The 10,000-nt window shown below is 52.9% G+C and overlaps 1 protein-coding gene across 1 annotated transcript in view; it reads right to left on the bottom strand.

Annotated features, from left to right (window-relative positions):
• Nucleotides 1–10,000, bottom strand: part of zfhx3b (zinc finger homeobox 3b) — a gene marked incomplete at both ends in the record, with an annotated part of 108,171 nt that overhangs the window by 71,030 nt on the left and 27,141 nt on the right.

Here is a 10,000-nt window from a genome sequence, read left to right as displayed (position 1 = left end):
GAATCACTTCCTTCCCCCCTTTCACACAGTTTGCAAATGAACAAATCAATTACCAATCACAGGCCCCCCCTGTTGTTTAACACCCACTCCTCCATCCACCGTAGTCCTGTTTGGGATTGAGCACTACGTCTGTGTGTGTTGTGTGTGGGTGTGTGTGGGTGTGTGCGCTAACTGGACAGGAGAGTGGTTGGAGCTACGAGTCACGCTCTCTCTCAGGGGGGGCCCGGGGGCAGGCAGGAGGCCCACATCAGCGCACCCCTCTGAGCCCACCAGGACCAGAGGACTAGAGGACCACAGGACCAGAGGACCACAGGACCAGAGGACCAGAGGACCACAGGACCAGAGGACCACAGGACCAGAGGACCACAGGACCAGAGGACCACAGGACCCCGCAGATGGAAGGCAGCATTGATCCCTTTCACTCTCCCGTCTACGAAAAGGAAACTCCAAACATCTGCCTGTTTCACGCATGGGATGCTAAATATTGATCAGACTGAGTCAAATCCTCCCTATCACAGCCAGCGAGAGTGACGGAGCGTGGCGAGACAGGGGAGGAGTGGAGGAGTGGAGGGGGGGGGCACATTCTGTAACAAGCCAGAACATTCCTCTACAGGAGAATAACCTTCAGAGGACAGGTAGTCAGTCACAGCGTTGACCTCTCAGCCCCTCCACTTCCTCCTCAGACCCACATGAACCCCACAGTACTCACACACACACACACACACACACACACAGGTCCAACATATCCCAACACCCCCCACAGTGACACCACCACACCACAATGTCTCCTTACACCACACACACACACACACACACACACACACACCCACACACACCCATGCTCTAATGACCCCCTATAGGCCCAATCAATAACACAAGGCCAACACAATATGGTTTACACGTAGGGAGGGACCACTGAAAAGGTATTGACCATCCAGGGAAAGACTGATCATTTCTGCATGTTTTCAAATGAAAAGGGGGCCAGGGGGATAGGCTCACGCCCGTCACTGCGCGATGCCGCCATTAGGCGCTCTATGGGAGCCTTGCCGTGGGTTTCTGTGGCTGCAATCAATGTCAATCATCACACGTCTCTTTGAGTCTATTCTAATCTCCGTAGCCATCACGTCCCTGGTGAGACAGCAGCAGAGAGAGTCAATGGGGACAGAGAGTGAACGGGGCCAACAACAACAACAACAACAAACACCTCAGGACTGGCAGATGGGCAACCGGGATAACTTCCTGATAATGAAGCCGAAATATATTTACTCTCCATCCATCAGCAAACGCTCTACTATACGGAAACAAAAGAAGAAGAAAAAAAGAAAGAATGGCAGAAGAAAATGTCCAAAATTGAAAGGGACCGGGTTTTCTTACGCATGGAGTTTCTAAACTGGTTGGACGCGCAGGCAGGCGGGTAATGACAACAGTGTAATTGGAGACAAGAGGAAGCGATACTCGTGGATGTATCCGACAGTGAATTAGTCACCTTAATGATGGCGATGGCCATCTATTGCCAGTTTGATCCAAACAGACCTCCAACTACTAAGACATTTGATCCAACACTGGATCAAACGGAGCGCTGTTTTTCAGTCATTTTAGCTTAGTCTTCATTTATTTATTTATTTTTTATGTGGGGAAAATGATTGAGAGTGTAAATATGGGTGGTTCTCCTCCTTGTACACAACCTGTGTTTGTCTCCTGCTATCGTGACTCTCCTCACCTCAACGCAGACCAGCCCCACACTCACACTAAAGGTCGGGAAAAACTAATTGATTCATTAAGAGGAGACGGCCTTGCCCTGCAGTGAGGTGATTTCGTTTTTCCGAAGGGTCTGGGAAAAGAAAAAAACGCTAAAAGAGATGGAAACATTAGAGTTTTAACCCAATTACATCTGAGTCAGGTGTTGACAGCCAGAGTATGGAAAAAAAAAATAGAGTAATAATAATCATAACAATATTACGTTCCCCCCTAAAACCGCTCTGGTCCTGTTTCTCCTAATGTTTAATTTTCGGGTAATATTGTAATATTGCTACAGGGGGGGGGGGGGGGGAGGGTTCTGGGCAATTGTATTCCATTCTCACTGGTTTCATATTTCTCACTTCTACACCTAAACTGTACATTAGGACACTGCTTCCAGGAAAAGGAAGGGAGGTTTTCTGTTTTTTGTGAGCCCCTCAGCTCTGTGTAATAGAGTTATTAGGTGGTTGTAAAAGGGTCTTGTCTCTCTCTCTCTCTCTCTCTCTCTCTCTCTCTCTCTCTCTCTCTCTCTCCACGTACTCTCCCCTCTCCCCTCTCCTCGTTTGAAGACATCCATGATGTCATTGAATAGGTGCTGCTGGATATTCTGCTGGTGTGAGTGGCGTCCCTTCCTCCTCCTCCCCCTCCTCCTATTCCTTCTCATCCTCCTCCTCTTTCTTTAGGCTAAACATTGCATCAGAGCTGAGGTACAGAGAGAGAGAGACCTGACAGACAGATTTACTCGTTGATAACACCAAATCCATCGTGTGATTTGGGAGCTGGGAAATGGCACACTGTTTTTAGTCATAGCAGATGTCTTAAGAGGAGGGGGGTATGGGAAGGGGGGGGGGGGGGAGAGAGTGAGAGAGTTCTTACCGCACATGACTCAAGGCTCCAAAAATCTACAAGGAGACAGTGGGTTCAGAGACCCCCCCCCCAAAAAAACATACGACACCTGACCTAAACTTCAAAGCTGGTCTCAAGAGGTAAAAAAATTAAATAAATAAATAAATAAATAAATCCTGGGAGTTTTACAGCTTCCCATAAAAAAAGGGCAGGATTTATACAGGAGTGAACCTGAGACAGCCAGGCCCAAAAGAGGCCGTATATCATGGTGACCCTGACTGGGCCAAGCCTGAGCCAGCCTCCTCTTCCATTGGTCATTCCAGAACCTACGCCTCGACGGGCCACAGGCACCTGTAACCACCTCACCGGACCCTACCAAAGACAGTTTTGGAGGGGGAGAGGTGGGGGGTGTTTGAGGACTGATGTCAGAGGTATGGGGCCTGATAGGCAGAGACACCCGGGAAGTGGCCCCTCTTAGGAAGAGTGTATGTGACCAATCGTGTTCCGCTAGGAGCTCTCTATGACACCGATGGGCCTGGGGGAGCGGATAACACTGTACACCTGGGAACAGACGCTCTATGATCCATGCACACACACATACACACACACAGAGACACACACACATAGCCACACACACACACACACCGACACACACACACACACACACACACACACACACAAACTCACACACACACCCACACACACACACTGACACACACACCGAACTTGGATGTGAAACACAATAACGCATGAGACAGGGCCTGTGTGTCTGTTTCCTATGATCCTGCAGTGAAGCCCCTAGCTGATAAATCACCTCCAACTGGAGCGCAGGAATTCAGCGGCTTAATGAAAAAGTCATGTTGGGAGAGCTGGGGGGGAGGAGCTGGGGGAAGGAGCTGGGGGGAGGAGGACCTAGCCGTGGCCCCCGAGAGCCCCACTGAGGCCCCAGGAGGAGGGGAGCTAGGATGGAGGGTGGAGGGGCCTGGCTGGACGTGGACACCCCCCCTCCCCCATAAAAGTTTAAAAAAGCCACATGGCTTCAATTTCTGTCCAATTCCGTTTAATCGGTTGGGATCTGACGGCAGCCACCGGTAGTAGTACAGTAGTATCATCCGAGCGAGTCTAAGAGTGTGGGAGCGTAGAGAGGTACGGAGGGATGAGGGGAGAGAGAGGGAGGTAGGCAGTGTGTGTGTATTACAGTCTCTGTGCCTCCCTCCCGTGTGTGTGGGGGCTGAAGCGGCGTGCTGTGGGCTCGTACAGGTAGAGAGGCACAGGGGTGGGAGGGGTGGGTGAGGGGGGGGGGGCGGTGTGGGCGCGACCCCCATCCTCTCTCCGGCAACTTAACTCTGCCCCCCCCGGCCTCTCAGTGGGCAACGCGCGGATGGATCGGTTACAACACCCACCCTGAGTGCTGCATACATCTGCATTTCCATCCACTTAAATGCCATGTTAAAATCCACCTTTAACACCGACCGGCGCTAGCTAGCGCAGCGCGAGGCGCATGCACACACACACACACACACACACACACACACACACACACACACACACACGGGCGACGGTGAAACGGAGGTGGGTATTACTGGAAGGTTGGAAGGCAGAGAGAGTGCCAACACAAGCCGGTAATTCCGCCGGATGGCCCCCAAAGGAGTAGTATAGCGCACACACACACACACACACACACACAGACACACCACACACATGTCCACACACATACACACATGCATGCTCAAGCATAGACGCAGAGGGGCACACACACACACGCACGCACTGGCACACACATGCTCTATTATGATCATACCCCAATTTCCTACCGTTAAATTTGGCAGTGCTGTTAATACAAAATTAATGCATTAAAACAGAGGACTAACCACCGGCTAAATGGCTATCAATTCGGAGAGAGCTGCCAAACTCCCTCTGTGAATGAGCTGCTGAGTGTGTCTGGGCTGTGTATTGCTTTGTAATTATCCCAGTGATTCCCAGCACTTAGAGGTAGAGCTACACGCTTCCCGGACGCTCTCCCCCCTGTACGATCCCAGCACTGGGGACAGGAGAGCGGACCGGGCGACTATACATACACACACGCACACACACACACACACACACACATATACTCCTACACACCTTTAGATCCACGCCGCCAATTTAAAACCCTGATCCATAGGGGGTTTTACCAATACCGACGAGGGTATCATATCTCCTGATCTCATAAAGGGCCGGTCGTCATGGTTCCACCCCCCCCGCTGAGCGAGGTGTGTTACGGGGCTAGGTTCCGGGGGCGCGAGGCACGTTGATGGATAACGTCAAGTAGCACCTTTGTTATTCACACATGGTGATGTCATGGCAGCAATTACAGCCAATGAGGTCATTGTATTTCACCCTGAAAAGAGACAAAGAGATGCGCCTGTCGGGCTGAAAAACACACTCTGGGCTCGGTGAAAATAAAACACTTGCGTCTCTGTGTCTCAAATTCTCACTGGGTGTGTGTGTGTGTGTGAGAGAGAGAGAGAGCAGTGTGCTGTTGGCACAGGTAGCCCTTGGTGTGTGTGTGTTCAGCGTGCGTTCAGTGTGAGCACGCATGTGTGTGTGTGTGTGTGTGGGGGGGGGGGGGGGGGGGGTTCGGCGTGCGTTTACAGTGTGAGTTTGGTGTACATGAACCCGGTGGGGTTGTGGCGGGTGCAGGGGTCTCGTAAAGTGCACGCACGGGGGGGATTCCCCTGGAAGCCGGGCGGTCTGCTGAGCGGAGGCTGAGGAGCCAGTCTGAGGAGGCTGAGGGGAGGCTGAGCTAGTCTGAGGAGGCTGAGGGGAGGCTGAGGAGCCAGTCTGAGGAGGCTGAGGGGAGGCTGAGGAGCCAGTCTGAGGAGGCTGAGGGGAGGCTGAGGAGCCAGTCTGAGGAGGCTGAGGGGAGGCTGAGGAGCCAGTCTGAGGAGGCTGAGCTAGTCTGAGTGCTTGCAGCTTGTTCCTGTGATTCCCTCTCCTCCGGCAGCGGCAGGAACAGCAGCCGCGACCACAGAAGCCGCCGAGGGTGCCAAGTTCAGCGGCTGGTTCGAATTAGCCGCTGCAAGCGGCGACATGCCCAGACGTTGTGCTGTGGCTGGGAGGGGGGGGAGGGGGGTGGAGGGGAGACGAAGTGCGTTTTACCAGTCCCAATGCTGCATACCTACTGCTTCCTGTCCCCCTCGCTCTCTCTCTCTCTCTGAACCAGCCTGTGCAGCTGTCTGCTCCCCTCTTCTCTCTCTCTCTCTCTCTCTCTCTCTCTCTCTCTCTCTCTCTCTCTCTCTCTCTCTCTCCCTCTCTCTCTCCCTCTCTCTCCCTCTCTCTCCCTCTCTCTCTCTCTCTCTCTCTCCCTCTCTCTCTCCCTCTCTCTCCCTCTCTCTCCCTCTCTCTCCCTCTCCCTCCCTCTCCCTCCCTCTCCCATACCCCCGCCCCAACAGGTCCAGGGTTCTCCTCCTCCTTTGTCTCAGAGAGAACAGTGGATAATCAGTGACTCTCCCTATCGCTATTGTGTAGCAATGATCAACTGCTACAAATGAATTAACAACAGGCTGCATATTTGTCTCCTGGTAGAGAGAGAGGGCAAGAGAGAGGGGGAGCGGGGGAGGGAGAGAGGGCCCTCTTTGTCACCAGGGAGGGCACAGAGGTAAAGATGGATGACGGTAGTTCTCCATAGATAGAGACACAGGCCAATTCGGAGGGGGGGGGGGCTAAGGGAGGCTGGGTCACTGAGTGCCCTACACACAATACTCCTGGCTAGGGCTTCCGGGCCCCCACCACTCCCGCCTAACCTTAACATTAAATAAAGCGATAATTATTGAATTCCTTTTGACCGAGTAAGACGCTGGAAAGTAAACAATAGGAGCAAAAATTGCAGAGGGAAGGCCAATCAATGCAGGCAGTCATTTGGCCCTGTGTTGATTGTGTACACTTGCCGAAGCGTGTTTCTTTGTGTGTGTGTGAGAGGAGCCGGTAGGGAGGGGGGGGGGGGGGGGATAATACATTCTCACATACACAGGCACAAAACAAGGGTTAGGTAATCCCTCCTTCAATAATGAAGCCAGGGCTCTAAACAATGGCTCTCAATCAGATGATCAATGTGGAGACACATAATTCATGGGCCGAGTCACTCTCTCTCTCTCTCTCTCTCTAGGACAGGAGGAGGAGGAGGAGGAGGCAGCAGGGAGATCAATGCCCTGCTCGGTGATAACGAGGCTGGGCCTATGCCCACCGGAGTCCCCTGCTGGTGTCCCGGGTCTCTCTCATTAACAGTATTTGGATAAGCATGGGCATACATACATAATGCGCCCTTCTAATCGCGATGCCAGATAAACACACACACACAACCCCCCCCTCCCTCCTCCCCCCGTTCCCCTAATGAGCAGGGCCCTCTCTGCTGACGCGCTGCTCCCCCGCCAATGAGTCTGAAACAGGGCAGGGAAATTATGTCAAACCATGATGTCAAACCCCACCCCACCCCAAATAAGAGAGAGAAAAAAATATCGAGGAGAAACTCATTCGTAGCGAGCCATCGCCCTCCTCTCTCCGAGACGCTAATTAACAGCTTAGCCTCCTGGTGTTTTTATGAATGCCGAGGCAAAGAGTGCCTATAGGGCCTCCTGACGCCGCAGTACAATAACCCTGCCTGCAGGGGGCGACAGCTGTGAGGGGAAGGGGGTCGGGGTGTGGCGGGGTGGGCTTAAGCGGGGGGGGGGGTTCCAACGGTCCCTGTGACATCTGCACCAGCTCTGTGCCATCTGGAAGTTTAGGAGTTCTGGACCTGCCCTGGGAGCGCTTCTTCTTCCCAGCATCAACAACCCCCCCCCCCACACACACACACACCCTCCATTTTGGACAGTGGTGACGGTAATTATGAGGACAAGACTGGAGAGAGGCAGGGAAGAATGTTTGCTCTGGTTCTCGTTACAGCCCAAACAGGAGACAGACTCGCGTCGGAAACTCCTAGCCGCCGAGATGCTAACAGGCATTTCAAAGGGTTTGATCCCCCGGTCTTTTGTTTTCTCTCGAAATAAAAGAGAGAGAGAGAGAGAGGGGTCGTCAGGAGGCATCAAACGCTTTAATAACATGTGTCGTATCCACGGTAATAAGAACGAAGGCCTAACAGGTAGAGGGGAAACACATGTGCTGCATGGTGGGTCCGTTAGCGATAGCCGTGTAGCAAAGCTAGCCGGTGGGGGCTAAGACCTAGCTAGCTGTTTGCTGGGGGAAGTTGTGGCGGGATGGTAGCGTTAGATATGGTACACTGTCATGTCCAGTGATGAGCTGGAGCGGTGTCTGAGCCCCTCCCACCCTCCCTCCCTCCCTCCCTCCCTCCCTCAGCAGGTCAGGCTACATGGATCTTTTCACAGGAGGAAGAGAGAACAGTTCTGTGGAAAAGCCACACCTGCGCTTGGCAGTTACACTCCCAACCCCCCCCCCCCCCCCCCCCCCCCACACATAGACACACACACACACACACACGCACGCGTGCACACGCACGCACACAGCTGACAGCAACCCGTAGGATACCGTAGTCACATCACTACCCAGACCCCTCCACCAGAAGGCAGGTTAACGCCCAGCCACACAGTTAGCATGGCAAACTAGCCACTCTATAGGCGTTCGACTGGGAGATAAGGGGAGGATGGAGGACGGTGGGGTGGAGAGGGCAGGGGTGGAGAGGGGAGAGGTGGAGGATTGGTGGGGTGGAGAGGTGGAGAGGGCAGGGGTGGAGAGGGGAGAGGTGGAGGATTGGTGGGGTGGAGAGGGCAGGGGTGGAGAGGGGAGAGGGGAGAGGTGGAGGATTGGTGGGGTGGGGAGAGGGCAGGGGTGGAGAGGGGCGTTATGGACAAAACAGCACTTGTGATGATTAATGCAGTCGGTGTAAATTAAACCATGTGTCGCGAGGACATTACCAAAACGCCATTAGTCTCTGACAACAAACACCCCACCCTGGCCCTGCCGCGGACCCCGCCTCCACCCCCGTTATGATTGGATGGACGACAGCTGGGTCACAAGACGCGTGCGTCCCTGAGGTCAACCTGATCCTGAGTCAGCACCACACCAGGGATACTGTCACCAACATGGTCCCATAACGCCTCCCTGCCCGTCCCTGAACACTCTGACCACTCGAAACCAGTTCCTTCATCCTAGAGGAGGCCTGTGTGTGTGTGTGTCTCTCAGGACAGAGGAGAGTTGCCCACAGGGCTGAGGCTGTATCTGACCCTGCTCTAGCCTCTAGGCCAGGTAGTCTCATTAACTCATCTCCTTCTCCTCCTCCTCCTCTTCCTGTTCCTCTCTGAAAGAGAGAGAGAGAGAGAGAGAGAGAGAGAGAGAGAGAGAGAGAGAGAGAGAGATAGAGGGAGAGAGGGGGAGAGAGAGAGGGATCCTGACGTAACAGGAGGAGCGATACAGAATACAATCTCCTCAGGCTTTGTATTATCTAGCTTTCACCTCTGGCGTTCCCAGTTTGGCTGAGTAAATATTTCATTACCACATAATTGGTTTCCGCTTCGGGCTATGCAATAAGGCGGTGAGAGAGTGTTGTTTTTTTTTTTTTTGGGGGGGGGGGTTAATTCCTTGTTATTTTTTTATTTTTTTTACTTTTCTTTTATTTTTTTGTTCACGTTCAACAACCAAGTGGTTGCAGCGTAGGGGCAGGTTTGAAGCCTCAACAGGAGAAGTGTTCAGTTCTGCCCTGCCCCCCCCCCCTCCCCCCTCTCCACCAGCCTCACCGGCCCACGCTGCCATGCTAATTAAGCCCGCTGATGAAGGGGGCTGAGCTAGAGTCAATATTTAACCCGGTCTTAAGCGGCCATCTTTTATGAGCCGCTCCGAGCTGACAGAAGGAAGGAACAAGGCCGTGGAGTGGTCCCCCCTTCTTAAAATGCTAATTAGCGATCGCGGGCGGGTACACAGAGAGAGCCAATGAGAGGACATTTGCATACGCCGTGAAGTGCTGTTGTGAAACTGGGGTTGAGTGTTCTTCTAACAGCTTTAATACACCCACCGACTGTACCTGCCAATGTATCCATGGCAGCACCCCTGGCCTCCCTCTCAGAGGCCACGCCTCCCCCGACACTCAGCCTCTACCCAAGAGTAACCTCCATCCACAAGGTTCAGAGACGGTCTACAAATAGCAAAGATATAAGCACACTTGACATTTCAAAAAATAACATAATTGTATGCTTTTGTCCCATCTACTGTACTGCATAACCCGGCGCATGTGTTCTGATGGTGCATGATGTTATAACTTGTTATTTTTCACAATCCCCCTGATGCTGATCTTCCTACGATCATGGATGATTCCTGCTGCCTTTCAGGAGAGAGCAATCTGCTATGGAAATGTCGAAGAACAACAGAGGAGAAAAAAAGGTGAAGAATCTGCCCTAAAGGCCTGTTTCTTCTGACTTCTCAGCTAGAC

This window comes from Nansenia antarctica (assembly GCF_963989245.1).
Source record: "Nansenia antarctica genome assembly, chromosome: 1".
Lineage (NCBI taxonomy): Eukaryota > Metazoa > Chordata > Actinopteri > Argentiniformes > Microstomatidae > Nansenia > Nansenia antarctica.
The sequence above is the reverse complement of the archived record's forward strand: the minus strand, read 5'-3'. Positions and strand labels throughout refer to the sequence as shown.